At 44.6% G+C, this 20767-nt stretch overlaps 1 long non-coding RNA gene across 3 annotated transcripts in view; it reads right to left on the bottom strand.

Annotated features, from left to right (window-relative positions):
• Positions 1-18330: 18330 nt before the first annotated feature.
• Positions 18331-20767, bottom strand: part of LOC117348655 — a 62804-nt gene continuing 60367 nt past the window's right edge. For all 3 annotated transcript variants that reach the window (XR_004537024.1, XR_004537023.1, XR_004537022.1), the window contains 2 exons: positions 20370-20515; positions 18331-19229 (listed from right to left, as the gene is read on the bottom strand). This is a non-coding gene — a long non-coding RNA (uncharacterized LOC117348655). The remainder of the gene's footprint in view (positions 19230-20369; positions 20516-20767) is intronic.

The following is a 20767-nucleotide window of genomic DNA, read 5'->3' as shown; positions in this document are numbered from 1 at the left end:
CCGTTAAGATGTAATGGGCTAAAAAATTTTCTGCAGCCCTCCAAGTACCTACAAATCTAAAATACGGCCCTGCAAAAGGTTTGAGTTCGAGACCACTGTTGTAGAGGATCTGCATTAAAGATAGTTTTCACAGCAACCTGTGAACTTCCCTACACAGAATTTAAGTAAGTCTCAATAATGGCCCATTTCCTAGCGACTTTAGTATGCAGAGGCAAGGACTTAGAGATTAGCATTTCACGTCAATGGTGTAAAAGCACTGACTGCCACCAAAGTGGATATTTAGTGAGTCAAATGATTTCCAATGAGAGAAGATTAGTCGCAGTGCAATAACTAAGAGTGTATTAAATAGAGCATGATGTGTATCAGAAATCTTAAGAGAAGGAGCCTCCGATATAAGGATGACTATAGTAACGGATAGATTTGATTGTATATCAGAAATAGAACATACAGCAGACCAAATGTCATTCCGATAAGATTGTAAGCATGGACAATCAAATAACATTTATGTAGTCTTTGAGGCGTCCAGTTCGTTTTACGATGCAGAAGAAACACGGATCGTAACGAGTCGGCAGAAGGAATCGTTCTAAGAGTTTTGGACCAAGCCGTCTCAGAAGGAAGACAATTAAGAACAGCCTTACCGGGTCAGACCAACGGTCCATCGAGTCCAGTAACCCGTTCTCACGGTGGCCAATCCAGGTCACTAGTACCTGGCCAAAACCCAAGGCGTAGCAATATTCCACGCTACCGATACAGGGCAAGCAGCGGCTTCCCCCTAGGTAGGATTCGAACCTGATTACTTGCATAGTAAGTAGGGGCATTTATTCTCTGAGCCAGCAGCAGATAATCTGTATTAAAGAGGGAATTAGCGAACAATTTGTAGATGTTCGATGCTACATGTCCCCTTGTCGACAACGATGAAAACAAGGAGATCGGGGAAGGAGCATCTGCAGTGAGAGTAAGGAGGATATTTCATTTTTTTTAAAATCACTCTAGAGAGCCGAATCCGGTAGGGCAAACGTAGTTTGAAGTTCGGCAAAGGAAAGGAGCTTTAGGGCTAAATTGAAGATATCACCCAGAAACCAAATTCTAATCGGGGCCCATTTAGCCCAATAGATGGGAGAGTTATCAATCTGAAAATGGGGATTATGCCAAAGAGAAATTCTAGAAGTTTAACTAGATCCAATAAACAGAGTTGGAAATAACGGGATTATTTTTCCTAAGAGGTGCTTCTGAGGTTAGTAGAGGCACGAGCGATGCGGAAGTATCAAGTAAAGACAATTCTAATTGCAACCACAGCGGACAGTAGTTTGAGTAAGAAGAGAACCGTCGGCCAGCCTGTTGTATAATAAAAGCTTTACGATAAGTAAAGAAATCAGGCAGGAAGTAAGTTTCTTAAGTGCAAGTTGTGGGGGTTTATTTGTGCAAATAAAGGCAGAATATGGGAATAAATCGGGGATCCCACCGAGAGAGACGAAGGGAATGCCAAGACCGCAATAATGATTTTGCAGTAGATATAAGATCGTCCCTATTATATTTCATTGTAGCCGAGATATCTTATGTGGGAAGACCAAAGTAAGTTGTAAGCTAACATAGAACTCCAGAAAGGGAAACCCTAAATAAATATACTCTGAGAGCTTAAGGACATCTGCATAGCCAAGAAGAAGGAAATAGACCAAATGTCCATCAAAAAAACAATCTTAAAAACAGACAGTTAGGTATTGATAGTATACAACAGAAGAAAATCATAGTTTACGGGAAACTAGCCCACAAAATAATTCTTTTATTTGCGCCGGTCCATAGGTGTCAAAAGGTTGAAGAACAGTGCTCTAGGAGCACAGTAAAAGGAGATCACATCAGCAAGTCCAGAGATTGTCTAAAAGAGGACAGGGAAAAACAGATCGACGCAGAGAGCGTGATAACAAGCGACTAGTATATACGGTAAGAATATAGATACGAGAAAGTCCACTCCTATATTCCAGAGATAATTAAACCGACGAAAAGAAAGAAAAAATTAGTTTAGCGATACGATTGACAAAGAGAAGTCTATAGGTAATTACTGAGACGGCTCGGGGAAATCCTAGGAAAAGCAGCCTAAAATCCATGTCACTCCTCGGGATCTACCTAGGTACTCGGGACCCGGGATGGCCGGCGGCGGAAACAGGAGTCTGTCCCACTAAGGCAGCTCTTACGTTCCTATATTAAACAACACTACAATCGAACCTAAATACCTAAACCGTGCCATAACCCGCAACTCTGCAAACTAAAAATAAGCATAATTACACAAAACAAATCTGTTCTACAACACACTCGGAGTAAAAGTTTACAACCGAGCACACGAAGGTTGGGTCGCCGGTATCCTCGTATCCCTCAACCACCTTTCCGGCATCAGTATCACACCACTCCCATTACATCGAAGGTGATAGTTTCTTCCTTCGCCAGGAATTTGCACCTAGACACAATGAAATAGAAGTTCCAAAAACTTCCTGATGTGAAAGCCTGGCTGGCTTGAGGGATGAGTGCTGGGTTAGTAACTGGGGGTCGAGGGTCTGAGCCTCAGCTAAGGAGTAGGATCTAAGTTGTGCGTTTTTTTCAACGACTAGGATTTGAGCAAATATGGCTAAATAGAAGTTCCGAAAAGCTCTAACTGTAAAAGCTCGCATGGCTCTAGGGTTGAGTGCCGGGTTAGTAACTGGAGACTGAGGGTTCGAGTCTCATCTAAGGAGTAAGATCTAAATGATGAATTTTTCATCGACTAGGTTTTGAGCTGATATGGATAAATAGAAGTTCCGAAAAGCTCTCACTGTGAAAGCTCGCATGGCTCTAGGGTTGAGTGCCGGGTTAGTAACTGGAGGCAGAGGGTTCGAGTCTCATCTAAGGAGTAGGATCTAAATGATGAATTTTTCATCGACTAGGTTTTGAGCTTATATGGATAAATAGAAGTTCCGAAAAGCTCTCGATGTGAAAGCTCGGATGGCTCGAGGGTTGAGTACTGGGTTAGTAACTGGAGGCTGAGGGTTTGAGTCTCATCTAAGGAGTAGGATCTAAATGATGAATTTTTCGTCGACTAGGTTTTGAGCTGATATGGATAAATAGAAGTTCCGAAAAGCTCTCAATGTGAAAGCTCGGATGGCTCGAGGGTTGAGTGCCGGGTTAGTAACTGGAGGCTAAGGGTTCGAACCTCAGCTAAGGAGTAGGAACTAAATGATGAATTTTTCGTCGACTAGGTTTTGAGCTGATATGGATAAATAGAAGTTCCGAAAAGCTCTCGATGTGAAAGCTCGGATGGCTCGAGGGTTGAGTGCCGGGTTAGTAACTGGAGGCTGAGGGTTCGAGTCTCATCTAAGGATAAGGATCTAAATGATGAATTTTTCGTCGACTAGGTTTTGAGCTGATATGGATAAATAGAAGTTCCGAAAAGCTCTCGATGTGAAAGCTCGGATGGCTCGAGGGTTGAGTGCCGGGTTAGTAACTGGAGGCTAAGGGTTCGAACCTCAGCTAAGGAGTAGGAACTAAATGATGAATTTTTCGTCGACTAGGTTTTGAGCTGATATGGATAAATAGAAGTTCCGAAAAGCTCTCAATGTGAAAGCTCGGATAGCTCGAGGGTTGAGTGCCGGGTTAGTAACTGGAGGCTGAGGGTTCGAGTCTCATCTAAGGAGTAGGAACTAAATGATGAATTTTTCGTCGACTAGGTTTTGAGCTGATATGGATAAATAGAAGTTCCGAAAAGCTCTCAATGTGAAAGCTCGGATGGCTCGAGGGTTGAGTGCCGGGTTAGTAACTGGAGGCTGAGGGTTCGAGTCTCATCTAAGGAGTAGGATCTAAATGATGAATTTTTCATCGACTATGTTTTGAGCTTATAAGGATAAATAGAAGTTCCGAAAAGGTCTAGATGTGAAACCTCAGCTGGCTCAACGGTAGAGTGCTGGGTTAGTAGCAAGGCCCCATAAGGGTTCAAGCCTCAGCTCGGGGCAAGTACTGGGTTAGTAACAAGACCCCCTAAGGGTGGTTACTGATCCCAAGTAAATAAGGAGGGGGGGGTGTATACTGGGTGGGGCTAGGGGAGGAGGCCAGAGCAGGAGGAGGAGGAGTAACAAGACCCCCTAAGGGTAGTTACTGCTCCCAAGTAAGGAGGACTGGGTGGGGCCAGGGGAGGAGGAGGAGGAGTAACAAGACCCCCTAAGGGTAGTTACTGCTCCCAAGTAAGGAGGACTGGGTGGGGCCAGGAGAGGAGGCCAGAGGAGGAGGAGTAACAAGACCCCCTAAGGGTAGTTACTGCTCCCAAGTAAGGAGGACTGGGTGGGGCCAGGGGAGGTAGCCAGAGCAGGAGGAGGAGTAAGTAGGAGGGGGGGGTGTATACTGGGTGGGGCCAGGGGAGGAGGCCAGAGGAGGAGTAACAAGACCCCCTAGGGGCCAGAGTGGAGAGCAGTGTAGGGAGAGGGTAAAGGAGGCTTAACAAGACCCCCTAAGGGTTCAAGCCTCAGGGGGAGGGGGAGGAGTAGCAGCAGAGTAGAGGCCAAGGGAGGAGCCACCAGAAGAGGAGCCAGAGAGGTGGGCCCACCAGAAGAGGCGTGATGGAGCCGGATGAAGAGGCGGAGAGGTGGGCCCACCAGAAGAGGAGCGACGGAGCCGGACGGAGAGGTGGGCCCACCCAGAAGAGGAGCGACGGAGCCGGACGAAGAGACGGAGAGGTGGGCCCACCCAGAAGAGGAGCGACGGAGCCGGACGGAGAGGTGGGCCCACCAGAAGAGGAGGAGGAGTGGTGGCGGCGAGAGGAGAGGTGGCAGAGAGAGGAGGAGAGGTGGTGGAGGCGAGAGGAAGAGGAGGAGGAGGAGGAGGAGTGGTGGTGAGAGAGAGAAGAAGGAGGAGGAGTGGGTGGTGGTGAGGAAGAGAAGGAGGAGGGGTTATGCTGCTTTTAATAATATTATTGCTGCCTCTCCCCCCCCCCCCTCTGGCACCTGTTAGAGACAGCTCTCCTCTATTACAGCTGAATCAGCTCTAAGAGCTGTCTCTAACAGGTGCCAGAGGGGGGAGAGGCAGCAATAATATTATTAAAAGCAGCATAACCCCTCCTCCTTCTCTTCCTCACCACCACCACTCCTCCTCCTCCTTCTTCTCTCTCTCACCACCACTCCTCCTCTCTCCGCCACCACCACTCCTCCTCCTCCTCCTCTCGCCGCCACCACCACTCCTCCTCCTCTTCTGGTGGGCCCACCTCTCCGTCCGGCTCCGTCGCTCCTCTTCTGGTGGGCCCACCTCTCCGTCAGGCTCCGTCGCTCCTCTTCTGGGTGGGCCCACCTCTCCGTCTCTTCGTCCGGCTCCGTCGCTCCTCTTCTGGTGGGCCCACCTCTCCGTCCGGCTCCGTCGCTCCTCTTCTGGTGGGCCCACCTCTCCGTCTCTTCGTCCGGCTCCGTCGCTCCTCTTCTGGTGGGCCCACCTCTCCGTCAGGCTCCGTCGCTCCTCTTCTGGGTGGGCCCACCTCTCTGGCTCCTCTTCTGGTGGCTCCTCCCTTGTCCTCTACTCTGCTGCTACTCCTCCCCCTCCCCCTGAGGCTTGAACCCTTAGGGGGTCTTGTTAAGCCTCCTTTACCCTCTCCCTACACTGCTCTCCACTCTGGCCCCTAGGGGGTCTTGTTACTCCTCCTCCTGCTCTGGCCTCCTCCCCTGGCCCCACCCTCCTACTTACTCCTCCTCCTGCTCTGGCTACCTCCCCTGGCTCCACCCAGTCCTCCTTACTTGGGAGCAGTAACTACCCTTAGGGGGTCTTGTTACTCCTCCTCTGGCCTCCTCCCCTGGCCCCACCCAGTCCTCCTTACTTGGGAGCAGTAACTACCCTTAGGGGGTCTTGTTACTCCTCCTCCTCCTCCTCCGGCCTCCTCCCCTGGCCCCACCCAGTCCTCCTTACTTGGGAGCAGTAACTACCCTTAGGGGGTCTTGTTACTCATCCTCCTGCTCTGGCCTCCTCCCCTGGCCCCACCCAGTCCTCCTTACTTGGGAGCAGTAACTACCCTTAGGGGGTCTTGTTACTCCTCCTCCTCCTGCTCTGGCCTCCTCCCCTGGCCCCACCCAGTATACACCCCCCCCTCCTTATTTACTTGGGATCAGTAACCACCCTTAGGGGGTCTTGTTACTAACCCAGTACTTGCCCCGAGCTGAGGCTTGAACCCTTATGGGGCCTTGCTACTAACCCAGCACTCTACCGTTGAGCCAGCTGAGGTTTCACATCTAGAGCTTTTCGGAACTTCTATTTATCCTTATAAGCTCAAAACCTAGTCGATGAAAAATTCATCATTTAGATCCTACTCCTTAGATGAGACTCGAACCCTCAGCCTCCAGTTACTAACCCGGCACTCAACCCTAGAGCCATCCGAGCTTTCACATTGAGAGTTTTTCGGAACTTCTATTTATCCATATCAGCTCAAAACCTAGTCGACGAAAAATTCATCATTTAGTTCTTACTCCTTAGCTGAGGTTCGAACCCTTAGCCTCCAGTTACTAACCCGGCACTCAACCCTCGAGCCATCCGAGCTTTCACATTGAGAGCTTTTCGGAACTTCTATTTATCCATATCAGCTCAAAACCTAGTCGACGAAAAATTCATCATTTAGTTCCTACTCCTTAGCTGAGGTTCGAACCCTTAGCCTCCAGTTACTAACCCGGCACTCAACCCTCGAGCCATCCGAGCTTTCACATTGAGAGCTTTTCGGAACTTCTATTTATCCATATAAGCTCAAAACCTAGTCGACGAAAAATTCATCATTTAGATTCTACTCCTTAGATGAGACTCGAACCCTCAGCCTCCAGTTACTAACCCGGCACTCAACCCTCGAGCCATGCGAGCTTTCACATCGAGAACTTTTCGGAACTTCTATTTATCCATATAAGCTCAAAACCTAGTCGACGAAAAATTCATCATTTAGATCCTACTCCTTAGATGAGACTCGAACCCTCAGCCTCCAGTTACTAACCCGGCACTCAACCCTAGAGCCATCCGAGCTTTCACATTGAGAGCTTTTCGGAACTTCTATTTATCCATATCAGCTCAAAACCTAGTCGACGAAAAATTCATCATTTAGATTCTAATCCTTAGATGAGACTCAAACCCTTAGCCTCCAGTTACTAACCCAGTACTCAACCCTCGAGCCATCCGAGCTTTCACATTGAGAGCTTTTCGGAACTTCTATTTATCCATATAAGCTCAAAACCTAGTCGACGAAAAATTCATCATTTAGATCCTACTCCTTAGATGAGACTCAAACCCTCAGCCTCCAGTTACTAACCCGGCACTCAACCCTAGAGCCATGCGAGCTTTCACATTGAGAGCTTTTTGGAACTTCTATTTATCCATATCAGCTCAAAACCTAGTCGACGAAAAATTCATCATTTAGATCCTACTCCTTAGATGAGACTCGAACCCTCAGCCTCCAGTTACTAACCCAGTACTCAACCCTTGAGCCATCCGAGCTTTCACATTGAGAGCTTTTCGGAACTTCTATTTATCCATATCAGCTCAAAACCTAGTCGACGAAAAATTCATCATTTAGATCTTACTCCTTAGATGAGACTCGAACCCTCAGTCTCCAGTTACTAACCCGGCACTCAACCCTAGAGCCATGCGAGCTTTTACAGTGAAAGTTTTTCGGAACTTCTATTTAGCCATATCAGCTCAAAACCTAGTCCCCAAAACTTAATGAAGCACCCGATACATTTCCAGTGATAGGAGATGAAGGAGTAGGCTTAGATGCCAAAACTAAGTGTCTCTCAATAGGGCCTGGGAGAGTTGTTGTATTAGTTGGTAATAATTTAGGATTTACCTTACGTTTCCCCATACTCACAACATGAACAAAAAAATAGGCAAATTTCTCAAACCGTTTTCTCTACTGCAACGGAACTCCATCAGGACTCCAAAGGGGCGTGTGCCATAAGGCATGCCCCTTTGTCCATGCCCTGCGGTCACGCCACAGGAAGTGGCAAGTTCTTAACTCCGATGTAGCCCTGCCCCTTGAAATCAGCACGGGGAAGTCAGGAACAGCTGACAGGATGAAAAAAGCTGCAAAGCCACCGGGTCTCTCCTCTCTCCCAGGCAGAAGTGCCTCCTCACTCTCCAACAGCCACAGGAAGTGGCAAGTTCTTAACTCCGATGTAGCCCTGCCCCTTGAAATCAGCACGGGGAAGTCAGGAACAGCTGACAGGATGAAAAAAGCTGCAAAGCCACCGGGTCTCTCCTCTCTCCCAGGCAGAAGTGCCTCCTCACTCTCCAACAGCCACAGGAAGTGGCAAGTTCTTAACTCCGATGTAGCCCCGCCCCTTGAAATCAGCACGGGGAAGTCAGGAACAGCTGACAGGATGAGAAAAGCTGCAAAGCCACCGGGTCTCTCCTCTCTCCCAGGCAGAAGTGCCTCCTCACTCTCCAACAGCCACAGGAAGTGGCAAGTTCTTAACTCCGATGTAGCCCCGCCCCTTGAAATCATGGGGAAGTCAGGAACAGCTGACAGGATGAGAAAAGCTGCAAAGCCACCGGGTCTCTCCTCTCTCCCAGGCAGAAGTGCCTCCTCACTCTCCAACAGCCACAGGAAGTGGCAAGTTCTTAACTCCGATGTAGCCCCGCCCCTTTTGATTTGGCTTTAAAATAACTGGAAAGCCCTGAGCTATGAGAGAATTTGTTGGTCTCAGGCTCTGGTTGTCTTCTGATGACTTGCTTGCCAGGGTCTCCTTCTTTCTTCTTTCTCCCTGCTAACCATCCATCTTCCATCTCTGTCCTCCCCTTCCGTTTCTCTTCCCTTCCCAGGAGATCTGGCATCTTTCCTTTTTTCATCTGCCTCCACAGATCCACCTTTTCTTAACTACCCTTTCATCCAGCATCTCTCCTTCCTTCCCCACCACCCCAGGGTCCACCATCTCTCCCTTTCTGTTCCTTCCCTCCCTAAATCCCATTGTCCATCATCTCTCTCCCTCGCTCCCTCTCTTCTATTTTCAGATCCATTTCTTCCTCCCCAAAGTCCAGCATATGCACATCTCTTTGAACCCCCCCCTTCCCTCCCTCTGTGTACTTCTATACCAGGGCCCCCCTCCCATGAAGGTCTGTCCCCCATTGAAGGTCTGTCCCCCTTTGAAGGCCTGCTCCCCCCCTGAAGGCCTGCTTGTCCCCCCCCCTTGAAGACCTGTTCCCCTTTGAAGGCCTGCCTCCCCCCTTGAAGGCTTGTCCCCCCCCTTGAAGGCCTATCCCCCCTTGAAAGCCTATCCTACTCCTGAAGGCCTGCCTGTCCCTCGTAAAGGCCTGTCCCCCCCCCCTTGTATACCTGTCCCCCCCCCCTTTGAAGGCCTGCCTCCCCCCCCTTGAAGGCTTGTCCCCCCTCAAAAGTCTATCCCACCCTTTTGAAGGCCTGCCTGCCTGTCCCCCCCCCCCTTCCCCGGTGTCCGGCTTCCACCCCCCTGGCCTCCCCGCACTGTTTACCTTCCAGCCAGAAGAGCCTGCAAGCAAGATTGCAGTGTTAGCGATCTTAGTACCGCTTCGGAGCTGGTTCCTCCGTCGCGGTCCTGCCTCTTCTCTGACGTCAGAGAAAGGGGTGGGACATTCCTCGCTCCTGCTTTAGGGGGCGAAGGGGGAGGGTCAGATGAATCGGGAAGCCGTTTTTTTTTTTTTGTTTTGAACCGATTCGAATCGATTCACCCGAAGTGAATTGGTGAACCGATTCGAATTGTAAATCGGGTAGCACTACTGCATACTGAGTATATATTGTAAAAACTCAATAACTGCGGATGGGCCGATGCTATGTTTTCCCAACCTCTGGGCCAGCGAGGCTTTCTCACTAGGACCTTTTCGGAACTTCTCCATGTCCTCTTCTGGGCTTAAGAGCGCTGCAGAATAGAGAAGAATATGTAGAGAAAGACCAGTTCTCAAGAGCTGCTGGTGGCTCAGAGAATAAATGTCCCCGCTTAACGTGCAAGTAAGCAGGGGTTTATATCCTACTTATTACTTTAATTTAAAGACTATATTAAAATACAAGAGCCCGTAAGTTGCTCTCTTATAATGAATGACATTTTCTAACATATAATAAAAAGTTTAATGGATTTTGAAGTTTGAGTAGACTCTAGTTTAATCCTGTCAGGTGACATATCTCATCTTTCCCCCCAATACACAGCCAGTGTCTCATGTCTGATTGCTGTTGAATGCATTCAGTGGAAAGGCTCTGTACGGTGCCTGATTTTCATGGGACAGGGAAAGGAATCCTCCAGGTCTGATCCGTCAAAGAGATCGCTGCGGCACTGACGGTCCTGAGGCTTCAGATACAATCCTGAGCAGATAGGAGATTTCAGGTGCTGGAGATGGATTTTATCTCTCCTTCCTGTGATTCACAGGAGAGAAGATTGAGGAAACAGAGACGGTGTTAGGATGAGAACCTTCTTTATTCACAAACATGATGCAGAGACAGGTGTAAATTAGTTTGTGTGCTATTGGAGATATATACAAACATCTCTATAGAGCAGGTGTATCAAAGTCCCTCTTTGAGGGCCGCAATCCAGTCGGGTTTTTAGGATTTCCCCAATGAATATGCATGAATATGCATACAAAGAAAGAAGTGCATGCAAATATATCTCATGCATATTCATTGGGGAAATCCTGAAAACCTGACTGGATTGTGGGCCTCGAGGAGGGACTTTGACACCTGTGCTATAGAGGAAACTAACCCACAAATGCAAAAACAGTAAAACCTCGGTTTGCGAGCATAATTCGTTCCGAAACCATGCTTGTAATCCAAAACACTTGTATATCGAAGCGGATTTCCCCATAAGAAATAATGGAAACTCAAGACGATTCATTCCACAACCTGAAAACTTTAATACAAAATACCATATGTACTCGTATTGCAAGACCTCGCTCGTTTAGAACAGTCGCTACACTCCCGCAATGTCGGAGAGAGAAGAACCATCGGCTCAGTTGTGAGGATGTGATGTGTGCATACTATATGTACTTGTATTGCAAGACATTGTTTGTTTATCAAGTTAAAATTTAATAAAATATTTTGCTTGTCTTACTTCTACTTCCACCCTTCACATACAAAAAAAACTATGATACACAGCCAAGCCCCACAAGACCGCTGCATCTACTCTGACCCAAGAGACAAACACCTCAAAATCCTGACTTAATCCTTCAAACGAAACAACCCATAGAGGGAGCGTCCCTTACAGTGACATACAATCCAGAGCTGGAAAGACTGAGAAGAATCAGAAAAGATCTCAAGCCGCTACTCCAGGAGGATGAATGACCGAGGGGCCGATTCTCACTCGGTGCTTTAGCAAATAGCGCTGGATCCATAATATAGTAACATAGTAAATGAAAGCAGATAAAGACCCAAATGGTCCATCCAGCCTGCCCAACCGTACATGCTCCATAAAGTAAAATAGCTCCTCAAAACTGAATACTAATAGCATGCAAATTATATGTGCACTGTGAACTAAAAGTACAGGGGGGGAGGGAGGTGGAGGGAAGATATGGCCAGACAAACCTGGAAGTGAAGCACATATCAGTGTCATTCTTCTGCACCGGGAAGGGGTAAAACGTGGATCTCATCCGCACGTCCTTAAAAATCTTCATTTATTGACCGATGAGGTTTCATATTTCGTGTGTGCAGGTCTGCGTTTTAGCCCTTCATTCCACCGCTGTATCTGTCGCCGTTTCTCGCCCCACGGATCTGTGGCGACAGTCTGACGGACCCTAATGCTTCTTCCTCCCTATGCTGAGACTAAATGTGGCAAAAACCAGACAGGATCTGGGTTCCCTATAACATCATAAATCATAAAATTATACTGTTGTCACCCCCCCCCACACCTCCACGGATTGTCCTTTCATGTCTTTCCCCCCCCCACCCCCCAATTCACTCCTGACTTTCCCCTTTATTTATTTTATTTATTTATTTATTTGTTTAGATTTTTATCCCGTCCTCCCAGTAGCTCAGAACGGTTTACAAGTAAACATTCACAATGGAGTGAATTGGACATACAAGATTATACAGTAGATTTAAATACTTGGACATACAAGACTGTGCAGCAGTGTAAATATAGGGACTATACAGCAAATTAAGAACAGTAGTTTAAATATAAGTAGTTTAGTTTAGATACAAGTTATTTGAGTATAGGCTGAGAGTGGACTATACAGAAATTTTTGGCAGAAGATTAGAATGGAGAAAGAAGTGTAGAGGTGGGGTTTAAGGGGTTGGGTGTAGACTGAGGGTGACCTTTAGTTGAAGAGGAGGGTCTTTACCATTTTCCAGAATGTCATTAGTGAGTTCTGTAGTCTGAGTTGAGGGGGAAGTTGGTTCCAGAGTTGGGGAATGAAGTGGCTGTAGGAGCGTTTGCGGGCGGTTTCTGAGAGGAGGGACCTTCCGGGGGGAATGCATAGGCGTATCTCCGTTTCTGAGCGGAGGGTGCTGGTGAGGATGTAGATGGGTAGCTTGGATTTTATGTAGGAGGGGGTGGTGGCATAAATTATTTTGTGTGCTATTGCCAGGGCCTTGAATGCACAGCGTTGGTTAATTGGGAGCCAGTGTTCAGTGTGGAGTGCTGGGGAGATGGGATCATGGTAGTTGAGGCTGTGTAGGAGGCGGATAGCTGCATTTTGGACCCGTTGGAGGCGATTGAGATCTTTTTTGGTTATTCCATTAAACAGGGAGTTGCAGTAATCCATTCTGGAGAGGACATATGCGTTGAGGAGTTGGGCTAGGTCAGGTGTGGAGATGTAGGGTTTGATCCTTCTCAGTTGGCGGAGGTAGTAGAAGGAGGTAGAGACTACTTGGGATATGTGGAGGGATAGGGATAGGTGTCAGTCTAAGGTTACTCCTAGGCTGCGTACTTGATCTGTTGCCGTTAGTAGAGTGGAGTCCCATGATAGTGTTGGGCGTGTGTATTTGGTGTTTTTGTTCCTGATCCATAAGAGTTCGGTTTTAGAGGCGTTCAGTTGTAGTTTGTTGTTTGTCATCCAGGTTTTCATGTCAGAGAGGCAGTGTTGGAGGTTAGCAATTTGGGATGATCGGTTTTCGCCTAGTGGGAGGAGCAGCTGGATGTCATCGGCATAGGAGTGGATTTTAATGTTGTACTTTTGCGCTATATCAATGACAGGTCTGATGTAGAGGTTGAATAGGAGGGGGGATAGAAGGGCACCTGTAACTAGCGCACATTTGTGTTTCAAATATATAATGACACAAATCATTTGCTCATGTCTGAATATCCAAGAAAAGATTTTCCCTTTATCCTCCAGCAAGACAATCTCCTTCACATTTCTAACAAGATAGTGTCCTGACCCCTGAGCTTATATTCCACCCCAGCCCCACCCCACCCCCAGGAAGAGGATGGTTTAATGGAAAAGTCTCTTTATTATCCCCCCCTCCCCCCCACCTTGCAAGAAAACCTCCCCAGTATCCTGATCTTTACTCCATTCCCAAACTCACTTCAAGTTTCCAGGGCTGCATTGTCCAGTCAAACTCATTAGCTGGAGTCAGCAGAGGAGTTGGAATTAAAGGAGAAGAAATGCACTTCCTGCCTTTACAAAACAGCTGTCAACTTAACCAGTTCAAGGAAGTCTTGTTGGCAAGTCCTGGTTTTGAACTTATGTCCCAAGACAGAGTGGGATTTGTAGTCCCTGTTTCCTACCCATTGAAATCAGCGTTGCGGGTCCCATAATGCACCAGGATAGGGTTAGAAATCCAGGACCGGCCCCAAGTTTCCTTCTTGGAACTGAGCAGTTTGGAAACTGTTATGAGGAGCTTGGTTCTGGGGTGTCAAATTGCAATAATGGAGGGCTGCAAAACAGTCCGGTTTTCATGATATCTTTAGTGAATATGCATGAATATATTTGCCTACAAACAGATCACCTGCATAATCATTAGGGATATCCTGAAAACCTGGCTAGTTTGTGGCCTTCCAGGACTGCAGTTGGGCTAGGAAGGGGTGAAGGGTATTGAAAAGGATTGTGGGAGAATTGTGCTGTGAAGAGCAGGAAGAGGGAGAAAAGAGATGTAAGGGGAAGAGAGGCTGGCTGATGGAGACAGGCTGAGAGTGGAGCTGTAGGAAGAGGAATAGGAAGGAGTTACTTACTGGCTGGGAGTGAGAATGTAAGAAGAAACAGAAAGAATTAGATGGTCCCTGCTTGAAAGAGCTTACAATCTCTTTTGTGTTTAATGTACAGCGCTAGTGCTATAGAAATAACAAATAGTGGTAGTAACTGTAAGTGAGAGAAGGGTGAGTGAAGCTATGGAGAGAGGAAGGGGGAAAGGGAATGGAACGGGGTTACTGGTTAGGAGAGAAAATGCTGCTATAAAGAGCCAAAAGTGTCTGAAAGCTATATCAGATTTATGAATAAAGGTCTCATCCTTTTACACTGCCTCTATTTCCTCTCCCGTGATTCACAGGAAGGGGTGATATAATCCGTTTCTCCAGCACCTGAAATCTATCTGCTCAGGGCTGGCTCTGAATGGATCAGACCTGAAGGATTTACTGCCCTATGAAAAGCTGGTATTGTACTGAGATCCCACCAATCCTTTCCACTGAATGCATTCGACAGAAACCAGACATGAGACATAGAGAGTTGTGCGGGGACAGAAATCCCACCCGTCCCCACCCATCCCCAGGAGGAATTCCTCCGTCCCCACCCGTCCCTATAAATTTCAGAAATAGTTATTTCTTTTAATTATGGTATTGAATTAAAGGCTCTGGTAGAGACCCATTTTCAAATAAGCAAAGACACTTTATTAATTGGGAAGAATACATACTTTGTAAATGGGTTTCTACCAGAGCCTCTAATGTAAATATAAAATATAAATACTCAGCTGATGAGGACCTCCAAGCTATGTCAGCTGAGGACTTCCTCTGAAGGTGGCCGGGGCTCCCTTTAGCCAAGCTTGGCAGGCAGCAGTAGCGTCCCTGAGTCACAGATGCTGGCACCTCAGTGGCTCATGGATGCTGCCAGTGGCTGCTGCTGCACTTAGTGGAGGGGAGTTCTGGCTATCTCTAGAAGAGGTCCTCTGCTCACGGTGCTTGGGGATCACCACCAGCCACAGCCAGGGGTCAGCAAGTACTTCAACTGTAGAAATAAAACCAGAAAAGCATTTCCTTTTCTTTTGAACACAATACAAAGACACTATATACATTTCCCAAAGCTAACATTTTTATTTTTGTTTGACTGGAGAATTATTTTTCCAGCAAGTTGGTCCCAGTTTCTTTTTTCCGCTTTCCCATCCTCTGCAAATTCTTCAGTTGCTGTCCATTGGTTCCTCCTAGCATGGTCCTGCATTTATCCCTCTCTCATTGCCCAGACCATGTGCAGCATTTTTCACCCCTACCCACCAGCCCCATGCCCAACATTTATCCCTCCATTCCCTTCACCACTATGTCCAAAATTCCTCCCTCTTGCATCCCTTTCAATCTGTCCCACTGTTCCCTTTCCACCACATTTCTCCCTCTCATCTTTCACTTCCCTATCTGTACCTCCCTCCCTCTGACCAAAAGTTCTCCACTTTCTTCCATTCCCCGTGTACACCATCTTTCTTTCCCTCTCCTTTTTTTACGCTCCCAAACCCAACTACCACTTACCCAGTTTGAACAGGTTTGACCTTGAGTGCTATCAGCCTATCTTGAGATATTATATATATTCATATCTCCAAACACAAAGGAAACATTGAACTAATGTGCCCTCCACTTTCTGAAAACATGTGAATTTCTTCTAAAGTTTGACAATATTTCCACAATGCTACAAAATAAATCATGTTTATTCATGCCTTTAATAAATCTTAATCTTCCGGTTTCTCACAGTGACTATGTCAGCTGAACAACTCACGGGCCAGCCCTATTGGTAGTGGCTGAACCGAGGGAAATCTTTAGGCCTGTTTACTAAACTGCAGGAAGCAGTAAAGGGGCAATTCTATAAAGAGCGGTAAAACTTAGGTGCCCAAAATCTATGCACTAAAATAGTATTTTATAATGGCATTGAGACACTCAGATTCTGTACCTGAACAGAGCCTAAATTGAGATTAGGGTACCTAACTTTAGGTGCTAAAATTTACACCAGTGACTCTCGCATATCCACAATGAATATGTATGAGTAGGTAGGGTGGACCCCCCCCCCCCCCTAGGCTCGCCCCATCATGCTCCAGTTCCGCCCCCAATCCTGCTTTCCTAGACCCAACCCCAGCCGCCAGGTGAGAAAGCAAGCAAGCAAATCCCATCCACTGTCCTAGATAAAACCCTTCTCCAAGTAATTTATGTGAATTTTGCTGGCCAAGTAAAACCATACAGGAAACTTATCAGATGCTTGCCTAATGATGGCAGGTGCCCAAACAGTGTCTGTTCTACCTTCAAGGCACAATAACCAAAGGTCAAGTACCAGATGAGCCGAACAGAGACTAAACTTGCGGTACTTTTTTTTTTTTTTTTAATCTAGAGAGGTATTGGGAACACTGGCACTCATGAAGTATAATGGTCAGGAAAATGCAAAGAAAGACACTATAGCTAATAGAAAAGATTAAACTTAGATATGTAAGGCATATCAAAATCCCTAGATGTCCCTAAAATAAGAGATCCTCAATATTACTAAACTTAGAATATTTCCCTGTATCCAGAAGTATCTGGCATAGTAACCTAGAATAGAATGAGGGCTAAAGTTTTGACATCTATTTTACCTAGCCCCCTGGATAGACACCTTGTAGCAACTGGTGTGACTGGTCAAAATGTGAACACTGACTCTTTTTCAGGGGCATCATTCAGCCCTTTAGAGCATGCTCCACCTCCTTCTCCAAATACAGCTCGAGGTAACAGTGACTCAATGACTGGGTCTACTTCTCTTCTGACAGGTTCACCTGCGCAATTAGCATCCTCCCTATGGACCTTTGGGGAGATGCCTAAGGCTCTATCCCTTCACAATAAGGCCTTACTAGCACAGAAGTCCCGGGAAGAGCCTCAGGATGCTTCCTTATAAGATTTGTGGGCGATTAATACTACCGTGGAAGGGTTATTGCAGTCAGTGGTAAATTGAAATATTACATTTTCAGAAGAAGTAGTGCATAAATTAGAAAATGTGGATGATAAATTTGAAAGGTCTGGAGAAATATATTGTAATAATTGAATCCCAAATTACAACTTTGCAAGCAGTTTCATCTTCATCTGTTACAGATTTACATTTTATTCATACTCGATTTGAACTCATGGAAAACATGTTGAGGGCAAAGAAACTACACCTACTCAATTTTCCAAAAACTTAATTTGTTAACATCAGATATTTGTTACATAACTATTTTAAAGAAGTTTTGAAATTGACTGACACAGAAACTTTGTCCATAACAAATTCTTACTATATCCCACAGCAGAAAAAGATTTCTGCTGAGCTGGGAACAGATCAATTAGAACCAATAGAATTTGATCTGATGGGTTTCCTGGAAGATTCACAGGATACAATACATACAAGATCAACCCTACTGGTGACATGTGTAAGGGAAAGAGATAAATCTTTAATAATGAAAGCATATTATCAAAACTAACATGTAAAAGGCTGTGGAGATAGAGTTTCCATTTTTCCAGATGGCACCAGGGCAACTCAGTTGAAAAGGAAGGCTTTTTTGGATCTGAAACCTAGAGTATTAGCCTTGGAAGCTACATTCTAGCTTAAGTTTCCATGTAAATGGATCTTGAAATGTAAAGATTGTAAACATACATTTTGGGATTCAATACAGCTTGAACAATTTTTGCAATTGCATGAAACTAAAAAGTAATATCCATCGGACTTCAATAGGAAAGCACCATTGATAGTTGATTTGTTCAATCATGATTATGTTTTAATTTTCTTGCTGATCAGGTTACTTTCCCATTATGTGGACTAGAGGATTTGTAATAAGGAACTTTATTTTATTTTAATTTTTTTTTTATTTCCATGTAATATCCTTTCCTTGTTATTATATGTAGTAATAATAATGTTTAAAAACTCAATGAATAAAAAACAACAACAACCTAGAATTGAATGCACTAAGATTGTAGAATAAATGCAAAGTGATACTCCTAAGAAACCCAAATATATGTGTAATAGATAAACATGACCCAATGAATATGCATTGAAAGCAATGCATGCACATAGATCTCATGCATATTCATTGGGGAAATCCTGAAAACCTGACTGGATTGCGGCCCTCAAGGAAGGACTTTGAGACCCCTGGTGGAGGTGTATTTTTTGGGATTAAAGTAATCATAAATCAAGTGTTTATCATAATACAGGCTTGTTAAATTATATATATATATATATATATATATATATATATATATATATATATATATATATATAAAAAGGAAAAGCACAACAGTTGCACAATTAAGAGAAAAATGTGAAAATCCAGATAAATTACATAACTAACGTTAACACCTAAACAAAGCAAAATTTCTTAACAAGAATGCATCATAAAACATATGACAACAATTGACAATATAAAACCAAGGAAAATGTAAAGGAAAGTGTGGATTGGCTGGTAACTTGTGCAAACTCTTCTGACAGTAGATTCGCAACAGTCTCTCAAAATCAGGAGTTAGCCACAGTCATTAGCTTGATGTCTTGTGAAGCTTTAAAAGGTATGTATGTTTCCTTTTGATTGGAAGTTAAACCTGTTCACATCATCACTGGTTTATAAAAAAAACTTCGTATACATATCAATAAATAAATAATTTCCATTCATACAGAATCAAATATTTTTCAAAAGTTTCTTCAATATAAGTAGTGTAAGCAAAGTTCAATGCATTAGATCATGTCAAAAAAGTGACCAGAATCCCAAACTAACTAAAATATTAGCGAGGGCTACAGCTCAACTTCACTTGTATAAACGGTTGTGGAGGCGTAGGGCATAGAATCACAGTAGAAGAGAAAAAAAATGCACTCATCTGAAGGTGTAGTCCCGGTCTTTCACAACTGAGGTTTATTTTTCTCCGTTGTATTATGATTTTTCATACAGTTGGTGTTTTGTCAACAGTTCGTGTATATGTGGCATGAATGACTCCCTGCTATTAAATATCACCTACAATACATTTTTGATACATATTTACTGATTATATATGATTGTATTCCTTAATATATTTAGTTGTACAATCCTTTTGATTGGAGTCATAACAGGGCAGAGAAATATGACTGTCCATAGATTTCACGTATGCAGTCTGGAAAGGTCCCCTGTCTGCCTGATGCAATCTGCAGACCTCATCTTCTACCATCTACAACATAATCAGAGGCAAAACCACATTAATACAATTTCCAAATGACCAACTATTAAATTGCAAATTCATTAATATCTAAAGGAGAAAATTAAACTTTCTATTTGAATGAACTACTGTCACTGTAGAAGGTTCCTGTTCCAAAGAGCTTACCTGTCAAAAGATAAGTTTAATCTAACACTATGCTCAGTGTCAACCCTGCCATACAGTTGATAATTGTCAGCATGTTCTGTTGGCTTAACCAGCGTCAGCAAAAGCCTATGGAAGATTACATCCATCATATCTAATCTTGGGCATACCTAGATTACATCTAGGTTATCAGTATTTAAGAGTAACAAACAAAAGACCTCGGCAGAAGCCTAAGGGTCAACAGACATGATAAGATGTACTAAGGTAGTTAGGGAAGAAAAAGACCCCAGCTACAGAATCTAGATATTTTACAGTAACTCCAATTTATGAGGGACATTTCACATCTTATTTACCAGTATTTCAACCAATTTACAGAAAGACATGGTTACATAACATCTATTATTGTTATTTTCTAAATATTATAAAAATAAGAGGTTAAAATCCTTATCCTCTTCTCTAGAGCTTTTGACCATCTCCTCTTCGCTAAATTCTCTTCAGACCCATCCATCGGTCACACCCAAGAAAAACACGCATTCATGCAGGCAGACAGTCAGTCCTTTCTCTCTCACACACAGAAGCAGTCTCTAAATCCACTCTGTATTCATAAAACTCAGCATATTTCTGATGTATTTTTTCTTATAAGCATGGTATCTCTATTGGAATAAATCTTTTTCTGCACAAAATATTCTTTCACTGTTAGCTATCATTGACACTGTTTTCACTTCCAATCATTCACGTGAGACGCCACACTTTTTTTGAGACGGTTTGACACGCGACTTTCTTATTTCAAAACGAGTTGCGTCCACGTTTCAAGCAGCTACTCATTTGTTTTATGATTCTTAAGACTCCTGAGGCAGGCCTGTTGGCCGAAACATGTACATGTCGAGTCATTGAATCATTGATTGTACCATCATGACATTGGAAGAATTCAAGATTTGTACATCTACAGATAAGTTTGTGGACACTTTTTTAGTGCACATCTGTCTTTTTGGATAATTCCACTCTTCTTACCTTTGGCCTTTTCGAGTAGTACCATGTCCTTCTTCATGTATGGCGACCAGTGCTAGATGCAGTATTCCAGGTGAGGGCGTACCATAGCCCGGTACAGCAGCATGATAACCTTCTCCGTTCTGTCCGTAATCTCCTTCTTGATCATTCTGTATGTTTAAGTGAGAAGCAAGATAAGACTCCTAAGGATTTATGACATAGACAAGTAACTAGAACTTGCACATACAATCACACACATACACACAAAAAAAACCCATTTAAATCTTGTTTCTGATTACTTTGAGCTCTGTTTCACTCATTAAAGCATTGAATTGCAAAGATCTCTCTACACCTTTAGTTTAAACAGGCTATTTCTAAGGTAACACATCTAGAATTTGACTCGTGCAAACTCTCAGAACCTT

This window comes from Geotrypetes seraphini, chromosome 14, assembly GCF_902459505.1.
Source record: "Geotrypetes seraphini chromosome 14, aGeoSer1.1, whole genome shotgun sequence".
Taxonomy (NCBI): Eukaryota; Metazoa; Chordata; class Amphibia; order Gymnophiona; family Dermophiidae; genus Geotrypetes; species Geotrypetes seraphini.
This window is presented reverse-complemented; position numbering and strand designations above follow the sequence as displayed.